This window comes from Balaenoptera physalus, assembly GCF_965194825.1.
Source record: "Balaenoptera physalus genome assembly, chromosome: 11".
In the NCBI taxonomy this organism is placed as follows: Eukaryota; Metazoa; Chordata; class Mammalia; order Artiodactyla; family Balaenopteridae; genus Balaenoptera; species Balaenoptera physalus.
Window position 1 is genome coordinate 68,677,742 of NC_138896.1, and position 15,753 is coordinate 68,693,494.

The 15,753-nt window shown below is 43.4% G+C and overlaps 2 protein-coding genes across 9 annotated transcripts in view; one reads left to right on the forward strand and one right to left on the reverse strand.

Moving 5' to 3' along the window:
* Window positions 1-15,753, reverse strand: part of LOC309638721 (uncharacterized protein) — a gene marked incomplete at its 5' end in the record, with an annotated part of 364,111 nt that overhangs the window by 159,813 nt on the left and 188,545 nt on the right. The gene's annotated exons all lie outside the window — the stretch shown is intronic.
* The window catches only part of LARS2 (leucyl-tRNA synthetase 2, mitochondrial), a 170,323-nt gene continuing 167,493 nt past the window's right edge, over window positions 12,924-15,753 (forward strand). For 7 of the 8 annotated variants that reach the window (XR_014251033.1, XM_082413855.1, XM_082413854.1 and 4 more), the window contains exon 1: window positions 12,924-13,069. The gene's annotated coding sequence lies outside the window, so the exon portion shown is untranslated. The remainder of the gene's footprint in view (window positions 13,070-15,753) is intronic. The other variant, XM_082413856.1, reaches the window with a different exon arrangement.

Sequence of the window (15,753 nt, forward strand, 5' to 3'; positions counted from 1 at the left end):
AAGGGATGAGACTTGGGTGGGGGGGGGCGGTGAGTGTATTTTGCATGTGGGATAAATGTAAATAACTTGAGCAGAGGGTGGGTTGTAATAAGTCCTAGAACACCTCCATCCTTCTGGAGGAAGCCCAGTCGGCCCCATGGAGAAGCCCATATAGAGAGAAACCTGGCCCTGCACCTTTCTCCCAACAGCCCAGCTGAGCTCCCAGCCCATAGGCAGTGCTAACTTGCCAGCCATGGGAGTGAGCCAGCTGGGAAGGTTTGGTCCTCCAGCTCCAGTCAAGCTTAGCTGATGGCACATAGAGTGACATGGCACTAAATAGGGCTGTGTGATGGTTCATGTTGTGTGTCAGTGCCCGGATGCCTGGATGTTTGGTCAAACATTATTCTGGATGTTTCTCTGAAGGTGTTTTTCAGATGAGATTAACGTTTAAATCAGTGGACTTTGAATACATTAGATTGCCCTCCATAATAGGGTGGGCCTCATCCAATCAGTCGAAGGTCTGAATAGAACAAAGACTGACCTCCCCTGAGCAAGAAGGAATTCTTTTTAAGATTCATTATTTATTTATTTATTTATTTATTTAATTTTTGGCTGTGTCAGGTCTTAGTTGCAGCACGCAGGATCTTCGCTGAGGCATGCAGGATCTTTTGTTGCAGCACGCGGGCTCTTCATTGTGGTGTGAGGGCTTCTCTCTAGTTGTGGCGTGAGGGTTTTTTCTCTCTCTAGTTGTGGTGCACAGGCTCCAGGGCGCGTGGGCTCTGTAGTTGTGGCGTGCGGCTTCCAGAGCATGTGGGCTCTGTAGTTTGCAGCACACGGGCTCTAGTTGAGGCGTGCGAGCTCAGTACTTGTGGCACATAGGCTTAGTTGCCCCACGGCATGTGGGATCTTAGTTCCCTGACCAGAGATTGAACCCGCATCCCCTGCATTGTAAGGTGGATTCTTTACCACTGGACCACCAGGGAAGTCCACAAGAAGGAATTCTGCAGCAGATCTTGAGGTCTTTGACTCTAACTGCAACTCTGCAATCTATGGAATACTAGTTTTTGATGAATGTTAATGAGTCCTCAGCTATTAAAAAAATGTTTCCATGGTCAATTATGTTTGGGAAAACTATTTATCAAACAATGCCTAAAAGGTCTCTGTGTTGCAGAACTTCTAATTTGGCCGTGGATCAGTTTCCGTATAGCACATCTGGAGCCTTGGAAAGGGCTGATCTGGGGTTATTGCGAGCTTCCTGACAGTGAATCTTTATTCTGTTTTGTAAGTGGGTCACCCTGGTCGGCTTCCACTCTTTTAGAGGGTCTCATTTATAGGAGAAAAGGGGTCTCCTTCTTGGGTAAAGGGAAAGCGATACATCGCTTTGTTCTCTTCCATCAGAGCAGCACTGTGGGTCCGCGAGTGAAGACTTTCCAGCCTGAGAGCTGCTGCTGCATCAGAGCCCTCGCCCAGCTCCTGAGGCTTCCCCTTTCTGCGAGGGAGTTTGGACCACTCTATCAGATATTCTAGAGCAGAACCAATGAATTATTTAAGTGCTTTCTGCTGGCAAAGATGCTAATGAGATGCTACTGCATACATTAGTGTAATACCTGGAGATTCTTTTTGCTCAGGACCACTGTCTCTGCCCTCTGTTGGCTGTGGTGGTGGGTAGGGTATGGGGTGGCAAAGAAGCCAAGGAACTGAAGACTTGCCAGCCAGCAATTCATGACTAGGGAGGACAGAGGCCTATCCATCTTCCTAGGTCCCATGTTGGGGACTTGAAGAATGAACATCCAGAAGCTGTTTTCCACTCACACAAGCAGGACAGAGCTCAAATCACCTCCTCCAGGATGCCTTTCCTGACTTATCCCTACCCACTGTGCCCTCTTCTTCCTCTCCAGGCTGAGAGATGTGTCCCTCCTCTGTGTGCCACAGTCCCTGTGCTGACCAACATCATAGATGATGGCAGGGCTCCATTGTCTATGTCCACCATTACACCCTGAGCTCCTGAGAACGTGTGTTCAGTGCCTTTCTTCTCTTCCTCTCCAGGACCGAAGGTGGCGCTCAGTACGTACAGGATGTTCAGATGTTGTTTCATGAGTTGAATTGAATTGTTCATACATGATTAGTTCAATTCAGAAGGAAATGTGGTTATTTTGATAGGGATTGGTCTTTGCCTTTGGAGCTGCTGAGCAAATTTAATATGTAAACAAGATTCAGGTGGAGAGATGTTAAGCACTCAAAAAAAAATCTTTTCCAAGTACTTTGGCAGCTTCCATTTGCTGAACGGTTGGTTTCAAATGATTTAGATGTATTTATTCAAGTAAGTTCAATAGGACCAATCTCTATTTGGCAAAATTCTGTTAACTCTTACTGTCTTTTACTGTATGGCCTTAGAAGTAATTCATTTTCATTTCATCTCCCTTCCTTCCTTCCTTCCTTCCTTCCTTCTTTCCTTCCTTCCTTCCCACTCATTCAGATGAGAGTTTGCTCCCCAAATTAAGAGAATAAGTAAGTATTAGGAAGTAAATCTGCGGTCATGTATCTTGTCTGGTTTCTGCATTGCTTTCATGTTTCAATCGACACTGTCACACCAAAGCTATTGGTTAGCTCTTTACTGCTTACGGTGCAGTGCATGGGCTGGCAGTATCGGCATCTCCTGGGAGCCTGCTAGAAATGCAGAACCTCAGGCACACCCCAGACTTTCTGATCCCTGGGTGATTCATATGCATGTACATGTTTGAGAACAGAGGTTTAACTAACCTGGGCAAGGTCCCTGTTTCATACCTTGGAGATGATGTGGGGACTGAACCGAAAGAAGAGGATTGAATATATACCTCTTTGCAATTTATCAGCACTAAGTGGCCTACACCTTTACGGGATCTACACACTGGAAAGGTTTCCCTACCTGTCCCACGCACACCTTCTGTAAGAAGCAGCACCACTGCCCCTAAGGGACTGCCATTAACCACTTTATATGCGTTCTCCCTCTCAATCCTTACAACAAATCTATGAGGTAGGCACCACCTCTGTCTCTTTACAGATGAAGAGCCTGAAGACTAGAGAGGTGAAACAGCTTGCTTGCCGCCACCCAGCTTGGCACAGCACCTGGCCTGTAACAAGGGTTCTGTAATTGAAGGCTTTCAGCATCCTCCTCCTCTTTTTGGGAACAGGGTGGTCCAGACTTAAATGGCTGCAGAATAGTTCAGTTGACTCATAAACTGCACTGAGGTGTCATCTTCTGTTTTCAACCCTTTGCAGACTCTAGAATGGTATTTGCTACCCTGGGCCAAGAGCCAGGGATAGTATCTTATTGCCTGCCCCGTCCCAAGGCTCCCACTTCCTCTTCCATGTACTTCTCCTCCTCCTCAATCTCCTCCTCCTTCTCAGCCTTCTCCTCCTTCTCTCCTTCCTCCAACTTCTCCTCTTTCTCTTTCTTGTCTTCCTCTTCTTCTTTCTATTCCCTCTCCTCTTCCTTTCTTTTTTTTTTAGATTTTTTAAATTGAAGTATAGTTGATTTACAATGTATTAATTTCTGCTGTACAGCAAAGTGATTCAGTTATACATATATATACATTTTTCTTATATTCTTTTTCATTATGGTTTATCTCAGGATATTGAATATAGTTCCCTGTGCTGTACACAGGGAAGTAGGACCTTGTTGTTTATCCATTTTATATGTAATAGTTTGCATCTGCTAACCCCAAACTCCCAATCCATCCCGCCCCCACCCCTCTCGCCCTTGGCAACCACAAGTCTGTTCTCTATGTCTGTGAGTCTGTTTCTGTTTCATAGATAGATGTTTCCCTTTTTTCTCTTCTTTCTCCTCCCATGGTCAAGCACTTGAACTCAGTGCAGCTCCTCTTTCTTCCATCCCCCTCCTTCCCTCCTTTCTCTCTGGGCTCCAGGTAGAGAATTCAGATGATGATGATGGTGACAATGATGACGATGAGGATTTTATCGTTGTTATTGTTTGGCCATGCAGGATTTTCAGTCCCTTTTCCCCCTTTATTCTTTTCATCTTCTACCCTGGTGGGAAGGAGGTCATTCAGCATAAGAACATGAACTGCTATGAAAGACAACCAAGATTAGGAAGAGAAAGGCTGGTTTGTCTTAAAGATTTAGAAACTCTGTGGGTGAGGAGGAGGGACATGATGGGTAATAAGGACCGCAGGGAGTGAGGAGGGAGAGGAAAGAGAAGAGACTAGAAAGAGGGAACTCCAGGGTGCTCCTCAGACACACAGTCTGGTTGTTCTGCAAGGGGATTAGTAGGAAAAGCACAGACTATTTGGCGCCATCCTCTCTACTTGGGGTGTGTTCATCACCAGCCACTGGGAAGCCACTGTCAGGTTAAGGGTATGCCGGCAAGTCCTTCCAGCCACTGCAGGACATTAAGCGGCAGTTACATCATTGTTACTGCTAATACCAGCCCACCACTTCCTACGCTCCCTCTGCATGCCTGGCGCTTGTTAAATTCTTTCCACACACGACTCCTACATCTCACAGATTGGGCAGAGTAGGAAACTGAGGCCTGTCCTTCCTCTATTTGTCTGCTCTACAGTTTGGACTGTAACACACTAAACTAGATCGTTGGGACTGACACAGAACTTGCTGTCCTCTGTGTACAAAACTATGCTGCTGATCAAGGATCAGAGGAGTGTGATCATTGACTTAATTAATTTATTGTCTACTTGGGAAGAGAAGACATATACACATAAATTCAAGGGCTAATTACCTCTAGAAGAATATAAGAGATGCCAGAGATGGTCTGACTAAACACCGAATTAATGGCAGAGATATAGGACCTATAAGATCTTACTAACATTTATTTATTAAAATTGCAGATATCACCAAAAGATGGACAAGATACATTTTACACATTTGCAAATAAATATAAGTAACCCATAACCCACTCTTAGACTAAAAATAACAAATTCTGAATATCTTCAGGTCAAATGTAACTCAGTACTCTTTTATACATTCAGTATTTCTTCAAATAGGATTATCTTTTTCTAGAAGCAATCACAAAGCCTAAAGAGATTTGCAGCAGTGGAAAGGATTTTTTTCTCCCCTGTAATGAACAGATTAAAAGCTTAATCCCAAGGCCTGTCTTTGTGTCCAAGGATCATTGTGGTGTGAGTCACTCCAAGTGGGTTTTTTCCTACACACTCAAGAACTGCAAGGCATGGCAGCGGGGTGGGGGAGACATAAAATTTTAAAAGTCAACAAAAGAGATCACTTTCAGCAAACTTTGTATCCTGGAAGGGACGCCAAAAACGGGTACTTTTTTATATCAGGCACCTAGGAAAATATGTACTGATTTTGCTCCAGGCCACTCAAGGCCAAGACTCCTCTTCAGAAAGGCATCTACTCCCATTTTCTTTGTTCCTGATCTCTTGGACACTGGCTTTGCAAAGATCATTATGAGTGTTTTGACCCACCAGTGCTAGGCTTAACTTTCAGGTCAGCAAGAACTATTAAAGAAAATATTATCCATGACACTAGTTAAAATAGTGAGGCAGACTTTATTCAGGGAGACTTTTACTATAGGTGTAGGGACTACTGCAATGGGGTTTTGCAGTAGGGGAGAAAGATTAGGCTTAGCTCTGAATATAACAAGGAAAAGTGGGAATTTATAGCCAAGGAGCAGAGTGAGGGTCAGTGGATGGAAAACTACTAATAGGAAACATCAAGGGTAAGGGGAGAGTCTGGCTAAGCCAACCTAACAGGATTCTTGCTGAAGGCAGGCCAGGGTGATCAGGCATCACTTGGGGGTTGGTGGAGGAAGAGGAACCCCGGGCAAGGGGAGTCTGGCTAAACTGCCTTAACAGGATTCTTGCTATGATTGGACCATGCAAAGATAGACACAGAAGTCCAAAAGTTGAGGCCTAGTTGGGAAGAGGATTCTGAGACAGCTGGCTTCAGGTAGGGCTTGATCTGGCAGATCCTTCTGTAGCACCAGGACCCAATTCCTCTCTTAGCCTCCTGCCTTCATTCTTAGCAGACTCATCCATCTGGTTCTGGGATGGCTGCTGCAATTACTGAGATTTTTCTTTCCACACAGCAGCAAAAAGAATCTGGGTTCTAGTGTTCCCAGCAGAAGTCCTATGCTTTCCTCTGGTTAGTCCAGCTTAGATAATGTGCCTGCCTCAACCGTCTCTGTGGTCAGGGGATGGAATAACTGGATTGGATTAAGCTAGACCTCAGACCTGGGGTATGAGGGGTGGGGTCAAGTTCACAAGAATAAATGGCTCAGAGTTGGGGTGAGGGGTGGTTTTTTAAAGGGAAGTCCAGAAGCATCGATCAGAAAAGGGGGAGGAGTAGGTAAGGGGAAAAATCATAGATGATAAGCCTATCTACATCTTCAGTGGTTTGATTATCACAGCTGGGGCATTTTTATTGAAAAACAATCCACACAGTAGCAAGAGTCTTGGGGTTTGCCTTCATAGTGGAAGACTGCAAGTTGTTCCCAGAAGATCTGAATCAATGTCTGAAATGTGACAGTTCAGATAAGAATTTACATGGCTGCCTCAGGATTTATTTTTTTGAAAGGTCACAAAAGCATGGAAATAAATGTCAAGTTGGAATTATTTTTCACTCTTGCACCTCGAGGTCATTTCTAGTGAGTTTGCTTTACCTAGTGAGGTAAGCAGGGGAAAATCTTGTTTTTACACTAAGGGAAGAAATGACTGAAGAAATGGAGACTCCTATTCCTGGAAGTTCCTGATGCGCAGGCTGTTGTATTAATCAAAGAGAGTGCAGAGCAAGGTGCAAGAGGTAAGGAAAATGAAGAAAGGGTACAGAAGTAAAGTTTCAGTGATTCAAATAAAACTCAAAGATGTTAAGGGAGTCCGCAAAGAACTCAGGAAATTGGTCATTACAATTTTCAAAATAGTACTTGAATGAATCCAGAATGTCTAAACCTTGGTAGCGTCCAACAGAGTAGGTGGGGCAAGGCGAGGTGGGAAGGGGGTGAGGAGGTGGCATGGGAGGGACCAGAAAGAGACCAACTGATAGGGTGGTTGGGAAGAGAAGAAACAGTGAGAGAGGGAGGGGTGGGGGGGGGAGAAGAGGAAGAAGCAGGGAGAGGAGGAGGAGGAGGATGAAGAAGGATAAGGAGAAGAAGAAGAAGAAGAGAAACTTGGAGGATCAGACACCATAATATGAAAGGCACACAGATGGGAGGAAAGGCAGGGGCACCCAGGCAGAGAGAACTAGGGAAACAATTTGAACATGAGAGTCTCCCTGAGGTCAGGGAAGCCTGTTTTCTTCATCCTTGTCCACCCATTTCCTGATGCAGGGCCTGGCTCTTATAGTGAAAACCAAGGCAGAGGAAGCATGCAGAGAAGGATGCCGGGAAGCTGGAGGGGGAGACACAGGGATGGGAGATGTGCAGTGGTTCAGGCTAAAGATCGAATGCCGGCTGTTAAAGGCGTAAACATGAGTAAATACGTTGGAAGGAAAGTAAAATTTGCAAGTCTCCACGCTATAGAAGCCTCTTACAATATGGGGGGAAAAGGTAGTATAATTTCTGAAACAAGATTGAGCCTAGAGTTTAAAAAAATAAGTCTTTTTCATTTTTTAATCACAAAAGTAATACATGTGTGTTGTTAAAAACTTCAGTGTTTCAATACAGTGAGTAAAATGTGGAAGTCCACCTCTGTGAGCTGGGCATCCTGCCCCCTCTCACTTTTTCAGGCTTCCCTCTTTCGGTTATTCCTTCTATGTCCGGCACTGATTCCTCCTTTGACTTTACCATCTCCACCCCCTTACAAACATGTTCATGCATTTCCTATTCCTTTTAAAAAATGCACCAAGAAGGGCTCAGCCTTCACTTCTGTGGCATGTCTGCCCCATATACAAATCATGAATTAAATCAGGAGGGACATTGTACAAAATACCTGACTGGAACTCTTCAGAAGTGTCAAGGTCATAATAAAGCAAATAAAGATGGAGGAGCTGTCCCAGATGGGAGGAGACAAAGAAGAATTGCATCTCAATGCAGGGTATACCCTGGACTGGATCCTAGACCGGGTATTAGAAGGAAACTCTCCTGATGTGATAAAGAGTGCATTCGTTATCTGTTGCTGAGAAAAATTATCCCAAAGCATAGCAGTTTAAAACTACAAACATGTTCTATCTCATGCCGCTTCTGAGAGTGACTTAGCTGGGGTTCCTCCTCAGGGTCTCTCCTGCTGTTTCAGTGAAGTTGTTGCCTGGGGCTGCAGTCTTAGAAGACCTGACTGGACTGGAGGAACTGTTTCCAAGCCCACTGACCTGGCTGCTGGCAGATGACCTCAGTTCCTCACCATGTAGCTCTCTCTTTTCCTTTTGGCCGTGCCACTCCACACAGCATGCTGGATCTTAGTTCCCGGACCAGGGATCGAACCCACGCCCCCTACAGTGGAAGCATGGAGTCTTAACCACCGGACCACCACGGAAGTCCCTAGCTCTCTTTATAGCCTTGCTCATGACATACTCCCTCATACCGCATCACCTGAGTGAGTGATGCAACAAACACACACACCAAGATGGGAGCTGCAGTGTCTTTTATAACCTAATGTGGAAAGTTTAGGTATATAGAGTTATTTCTGCTGTATTCTATTGGTCATACTAACCCAGCCCAGTATAACATGGGAGGGGATACACAAGGGTGTGAAGACCAGGAGGTGGGGTTATCAGTGGTACTGGTGGTATCTTGGAGGTGGGATACCACAGAGAGTATTTACCAAAAACTTAAAGTAAGCATCATACATTAAGGTAGAACATTAGAAGCAACCCCAATCCAAGTGAGGGACCAATGGAGTAAGACAAGGATGTCCACTATCACGGCTATTAGCAGTGCTTAATCAAGTGTGAAAGAAGGCTCTCCGTCTCTTTAAGGATTATTTGTGGTATCTGGCATGTTTGACCCTGACCTGTTCTTCAAGTTGAGTCCTGGCCAAAGGAGACAAATAATGTTTGGGTGAGACTCTGGAGAGCTAGGCTCCTTTGATGAGAGGGTGCCATGTAAAGAACCTTTCTGAAGATCCATAAATTAGAATGTTAATAACATACAATGCCCTATAAAGATGAAATCAAACAAATGGTGATGGGCATCACTCTATTTAATAAAAAGTCTTCTTAATCTTTTTCTGTATACAAAGTCATAGAAGCTGAATAGTATACAAATTACCACACACTCGGTGGCTTAAAACAATACACACTTATTTTCTTATAGTTCTGGATATCAGAAATCCATGATCAGTTTTATTGGGCCAAAATCAAGGTGTCAACAGAAGTCCACTCCCTTCTGGGAGGTTCTAGGAAAGGATCTGTTTTCTTTCCTTCTTTTTAATTGTGGTAAAATAATCATAAAATTTACCATCTCGGGACTTCCCTGGTGGCGCAGTGGATAAGAATCTGCCTGCCAATGCAGGGGACACGGGTTCGATCCCTGGTCCAGGAAGATCCCACATGTTGTGGAGCAACTAAGCCCGTGTGCCACAACAACTGAGCCTGTGCTCTAGAGCCCGCGTGCCACAACTACTGAAGCCCGCACGCCTAGAGCCCATGCTCTGCAACAAGAGAAGCCACCACAAGGAGAAGCCCGTGTACCGCAACGAAGAGTAGCCCCCACTCGCCACAACTAGAGAAAGCCTGTGCGCAGCAACGAAAACCCAACACAGCCAAAAATAAATAAATAAAAAAAATTTTTAAATTACCATCTCAACCATTTTTAAGTGTACAGCTCAGTGGCATTACATACATCCACACGGCTCTGCATTTACCATCATTCATCTCTGGACCTTTTCATCTTCCCAGACTGAAACTTTGTACATGTTAAACAATGACTCCCCATTCCCCCTCCTCCTAGCCCCTGAGCAACCACAACTCTACTTTCTGTCTCTATGACTTTGGCTACTCTAGGTACCTCATACAAGTGGAATCATGTAATACTTGTCCTTTTGTGACTGTTTCACTTAGCATGTCTTCAAGGTTTGTCCATGTTGTAGCATGTGTCAGAATTTCCTTCCTTTTAAGGCTGAATAATATTCCACTGTATTTATGTACCATGTTTTGTTTATCCATTCATCCCTTGATGGACACTTGCGTTGCTTCCACCTTTTGATTATTGTGAACAATGCCTCTATGACATGGGTGTGCAAGTATCTCTTTAAGATCCTATTTTCAGTTCTTTTGGGTATCTAACCAGAAATGGAATTGCTGGATCATATGGGAAAATCTATATTCTTGTCTTTTTCATCTTCTAGAGCTGCATTCCTTGCTTTCCTTTGCTCATGGTCCTTCCTTCATCTTCTAAACCATCAGGGCAGCATCTTGTTCAGTGGTCACATTGCCTCTTCTTCTGTTTCAAATTTCCCTCTGCCTCTCTCTGTCATTGCATTTAGGACCTACCAGGATAACCCAGGATAATCTCATCTCAAGATTTTTAATTTAATCACGTTGCAAATTATCTTTTGCCACATAAAACAATATTCACAGGTTCCAGGGATTAGGACCTAGATATCTTTGGGGACCATTATTCAGCCTACCACACAAGCTAATAGAAAAAGCAAAAGTAACATAGAAAACTATCATGAATAGAAATCCCCATAGAACCCCACTGTCCTTAGAGATCATCACAGGAAATAAATAGTATGAGACATAATTTTCTAGATTTCTTTCCATGCATATACTAACACATGTATTTCATTTATTTCCTCTCCTTTTTAAAAAATCAAAAATGGGATAACATTTTACACAGCCCAGCAACTTGTCTCTTTCATTTAACAATGTATCTCTGTAGCAAGCTCTTTAAGAGTAAAAGAAATTTACTTTCATGCTATGTCTTCTTTGATGTAAAAATAGCAACTTTCCTGTAAAGCAAGTGAACTTTTAGAAAAATTCTATTTGAAATAATCTCCTAGAAATGTCAATGTTAACTTTAATTCTTAAGAGGAAAGAGGTATTTTGAATCAAAATAAGGGTAGAGACTACTTAGAATTTAGTGTTTTGGGTAAATTAGAGAAAGGGCACCCTAGTTATATGTGCATACAGCATGAAGTCCTTGAAGATTGAATTATTTTGTGTGGTATGTTGATATGAGAGTCAGTGCTTCCATGGTGTCAATTTAAATTAAGCATCTGGTTTCAGGGGTGGAGATATCAGGAGACCTGGATGGGAATCCTGACTCTGCCATCAACTAGCTGTGTGACCTCAGGCAAGCTGTAGCCAATCTCTGGGCCTCAGTGTCCTCATCTTTGAAATAAGAGAATTGGCCTGGAAGTTGTCTCAACTAATGATCTTTCAATCTGCACTTTGGGAAGGGCACTATTTTAGCAGGTTAGAGACCCAGTTTTGAATACCAAATCTTTTACAGTCAGCCCTCTGTATCCGCGGGTTCTACATCAGTGGATTCAACCAACCACAGATGGGAAATATTCCCCCCCAAATTCCAGAAAGTTCCAAAAAGCAAAACTTGAATTTCCTGTACACTGGCAACTATTTACATAGCATTTACATTGTAATAGGTATTATAATCTAGAGATGGTTTAAAGTGTACAAGAGGATATGCATAGGTTATATGCAAATATTACACCATTTTAAGAAGGGACTTGAACATCCTTGGATTTTGATATCCTCAAAGGGTCCTGGACCCCGTCCCCCTGGGATACCTTGGGATGACTGTATTAATTTGCTGTGATCTTGAGCTAGACAGCTCCATTGGGCCTCAGTTTATTCATCTGTAAGATGAGCCGGCTGGGCTAGAGTATTCTCAAGATCCTTTCTAACTCTCACATTCTAATACAGTGAGTCTCAAACTTCAGTGTGCCTAAGAATTCCCTAGAGGTTTGTTAAAATGCAGAGTCCAATTCAGCAGGACTGGGGTGGGGCCTGAGATTCTATATTTCTAGCAAATTCCCAAGTGAGGCTGATGCTGGTCTGAAGTGTACACTGAATAACAAAGTATTTGGATTTCGAAATGTCAGGAAACTTTGTTAAAGACTTGGAAATTGGTGAAAGATTAGTGTGTGGGTGGAGTACTGGTCTGGGGATTATCTGGTGCTGTGGGGTATGCACATTTGCTTGTCTTCTATTGTCCAGCTCTGTAAAAGCTAAGATATAGACTATAGATGTAGAATACAGAATAATGGGATGAATTTTGTTTGATAGAGGTACAAGTGATTTCAGCCCTGTAGAAAAAGATAGCTCTCAAAATTACTTTTTCTAGTCCTACATGATATCAACCAGTTTTGCACAAGTAGCAAATTTCTTTCAGTGTTCCTGATTGCCCATATATGTTCTTCTAAATCTCCTTTAAACAGGTTTTACGTTTTTGAAAATTATACTTTAACACCACTGTTCCTTTGCAATTCATTCATTGATTCATTCATTTATTTATTTATAGCAAGAAATACTTGCCAGGGATGGGGAGGTTACAGGGTGGAATACATAAACTCTTCTAGGAAAGTGGGTGGTCAGGCATCATGCTTTCCTGACTCCCAGCCCAAGTATCAGGTGAGGAAAGCACACTTTACCTCCAACTTTGGGCAGGTAATTCCCCTCCCAGAGCTAGACCACGGATATAGTGGAAGATGGCTTAACCATCATGTGGTCCATTAAGGATCAAGAGGTTGAGAGAGGAGGAGGAGGCTGTAACTACGATGTACTTCGAACCGTGGCCTCGGGATTCCTCCAGTGGTCTTTACACCACGTGCCGCCTAGGGACACTAAACTGATGGCTTTCACACGCCTGCTACAATTGTTAAGAATTTGATCCTTGGGTGTCCAGAGTTTTGCAGCCGCCAGACGCAGAGTGGAGGTCTGGGCCCAAGGGCGGGGCTTGGGGCCAGGGGGCGGTGCCAGTGACCGAAGAGCGGAACCTGCGACAGCCGCCCAGCGGCCCCGGCCTCAAGGAATGCCGGGAGTCGGGACCAGGCCGCGCTCTTACTCCTTCGGCTCCGCCCCCGCCTGTCTGTGTCTGCAGTGGCCGCCATCGATAAAGTTGTTGTTCTGCCAACATGGCGGCGCCCGTGGTGACTGGCCGTGCCGTGTTCGCCTAAGGTGGGAACCGAGGCGTAAGGAGGCGCAGGCCAGAGCCTGTGAGCAGGTAAACCCCTGACCCGGGCTCATAGGGGCAAGAGACGAGGCCTGATCTCCCCTCTACCCGGATTGGTAGATTTCGACTTGCCGGGAGCCGGAAGGGAAAGTGCGGGCTGGGTTTGGTGGTCTCGGAGCTGTGCAGTTTCCCAACTGGAAAAGTTTCTGAGATTCAGATCTTCAGACTCTTTGAGCCACCGACTCTGTTGATAGGTCTGGACCCTTTCCCAGAAAAACGCATATGTACGCATAGTTTTGTACTCAATTCTCTCTCTCCACCGCTCCACTACCCCGGTTGGTCCCTGGATCTTTGCTCCCGGGGCTGAGGCTTTAGACTCGAAGGACATCCATTGGCCCACATCATCTCTGTGACCCACAGATCATTGTCACAGCATGTTAGCGCTCTAAGTTCCTCAGAGATCATCTGGATTTACCCCTTTATCTTAAGGAGAAGCTGATTTTCCAGGCAGGAAGTAATTTCCCTGAGGTCACATAGAGAATTAGTTGGGGTTTTTTTTGTTTTTGTTTTTGCACATAACTTAGCTCCTTTAAGATTAATTTCCCAGGTACATTCTCGCACACTTTCTTTTGGGTGCACACTAATGCTCTTGTGTGCTTCTCTGAGTTCTGTTTCTTTGCCCTTTTTTTTCCTACTCTGCTAGGTTTCTCTGTCCGTATATGATTGTCATTTTGGGTCCAGTTCTCAGGCCCCTCCCTCTATGGTCACAGGCCGCTACCCCCACCATTCTTAAAAAACTTAACCTTAAGCCCTAAGTGAGGTTGAGATCAGGGCTGACTCTTAAAGAGGAGTGGAGTAATGGGGATTGATGCTTTGGAAGGATGTGGAAGAAGAGACAAGATTCCAAACATCTAGGCAAGGAACTGGATGTGACAGAGCTAAGGAAGAAAAGGGCCAAGTTGATCATAACACAAGATATGAATCACACCTTTCACATTCATGGTAGGGGCATGGTTCTCTAATAAAATGGCTGCTCCTTATCAGGAAGAGGCAGTGTCCATCAGGGCTTCGGTGGTGGAGTGTCCCAGAGCAGGGCCTGGGATGTAAAGAAAGGGAACTGGACTGAGCTCCAGGGCTGCAGTAAATCATAGCCCTGAGTGCACTTATGGCTGAGTTCCCCTAACATAAAGGGTGTGGACTTTTCTTAAAGGGTCTTGACACATATATTACCAGATTGCTCCCCAGGGAGTTGGAATCAGTTTGCATTTCACCAGCAGTGTATAAAAGTGCACATTTCTTTTTATAACAGGTTTTTGCCAATCTGATAAGCAAAATATTTCCTTGTTGTTTTAATTTGCATTTCTTTGATTAGTTGTAAAGTCATTCTTTTTCAGGTATTTGTTAGCCAATTTGTATTTCCTCTTTTCTCCTTCCCCAATTTTAAAAATTAGGTTATTACTGTTTCTCTTCTTATATGTGAACTCTTTATAGAGAAGGGTAATCTTTTGTTGTAGTTTTGGCAGTTTTCTCTCAGCTTGTTGTTTGCTTTCTAATGTTGTTCGTGGTGGTTTTGATATGCAGGTATTTTACATTTTTTAGAGAGTTTTATTAATATTTTCCTTTATGAAATCTTCCATTGCTTTTATGCTTAGGACAGAACATCCTGCACCTTTTACAGAATTAGTACATACTCATCTATGTTTTTTCTTGTTTTATGGTATTTTAAAAAATTCTTTAATCTATGTGGGATTTACTCTGCTTTTTGGTTTGAGGTGGGGCTCTAATTTGAATCGGCCCCCCATTCATTGAATAGTCTATCACTTTCTAATCTATTTGTGCTTTTTGCTTTATGAACTTTAAGTTCTTTAAAATACCCGGATCTGTTTCAGAATTCTCTAGTCTATACCATTGATTTATGTACAGGAAAGGTTATTAGTGAGCCAGGTATTATGTAAACATTTTTAGAAAGCTTACTGTTATGTAGACAGGGAATGTTGTTATACGTTTTTTATAATTTAGTGCATAGTATAAGTAAGTTATAGAGACAGGATTAGAATTTTAAATGAACTTAAATTCCTTCCTTCATATTGCTCATATTGGTGATCTGTCTTCACTCTTTGGTATTTCTTTTTTCACAATGGCTAACCAGCATCGAAACAAAACTTTTGAGAGGATCAAGAATTAATGCCAGCTTAGAAATAGAGACACAGATGTAGAGAACAAACGTATGGACACCAAGGGGGGAAAGCGGGGGGTGGGGGGAGGTGATGAACTGGGAGATTGGGATTGACATATATACACTAATATGTATAAAATAGATAACTAATAAGAACCTGTGGTATAAAAAATAATAATAAATAAAATAAAATTCGAATCAAATCAAAACAAAACAAAAAAGAATTAATGCCAGCTCAGAGTGCCAGTTTCTTCCTTTGTTTCTCTGTGGTTTTGAAAGGTCTGTTTTTGTCTGTTTCTGCACTATAGCTAATGCTGTTATGCAGGAAGGCAGAAAGTTTAGGCTATTTAGTCATAAATCTTAAATATTTGATGAACTGTCACCTTAGGCTTTAACACAGCGATAAAACATGAAACCTCTTCTATGAGGTCATTTCTGGAATTCACCTTTGGAGGAAACCAATGAAACATTAAAGTTGAATTTTGGGGCTTCCCTGGTGGCGCAGTGGTTGAGAATCTGCCTGCCAATGCAGGGCACACGGGTTCGAGCCCTGGTCTGG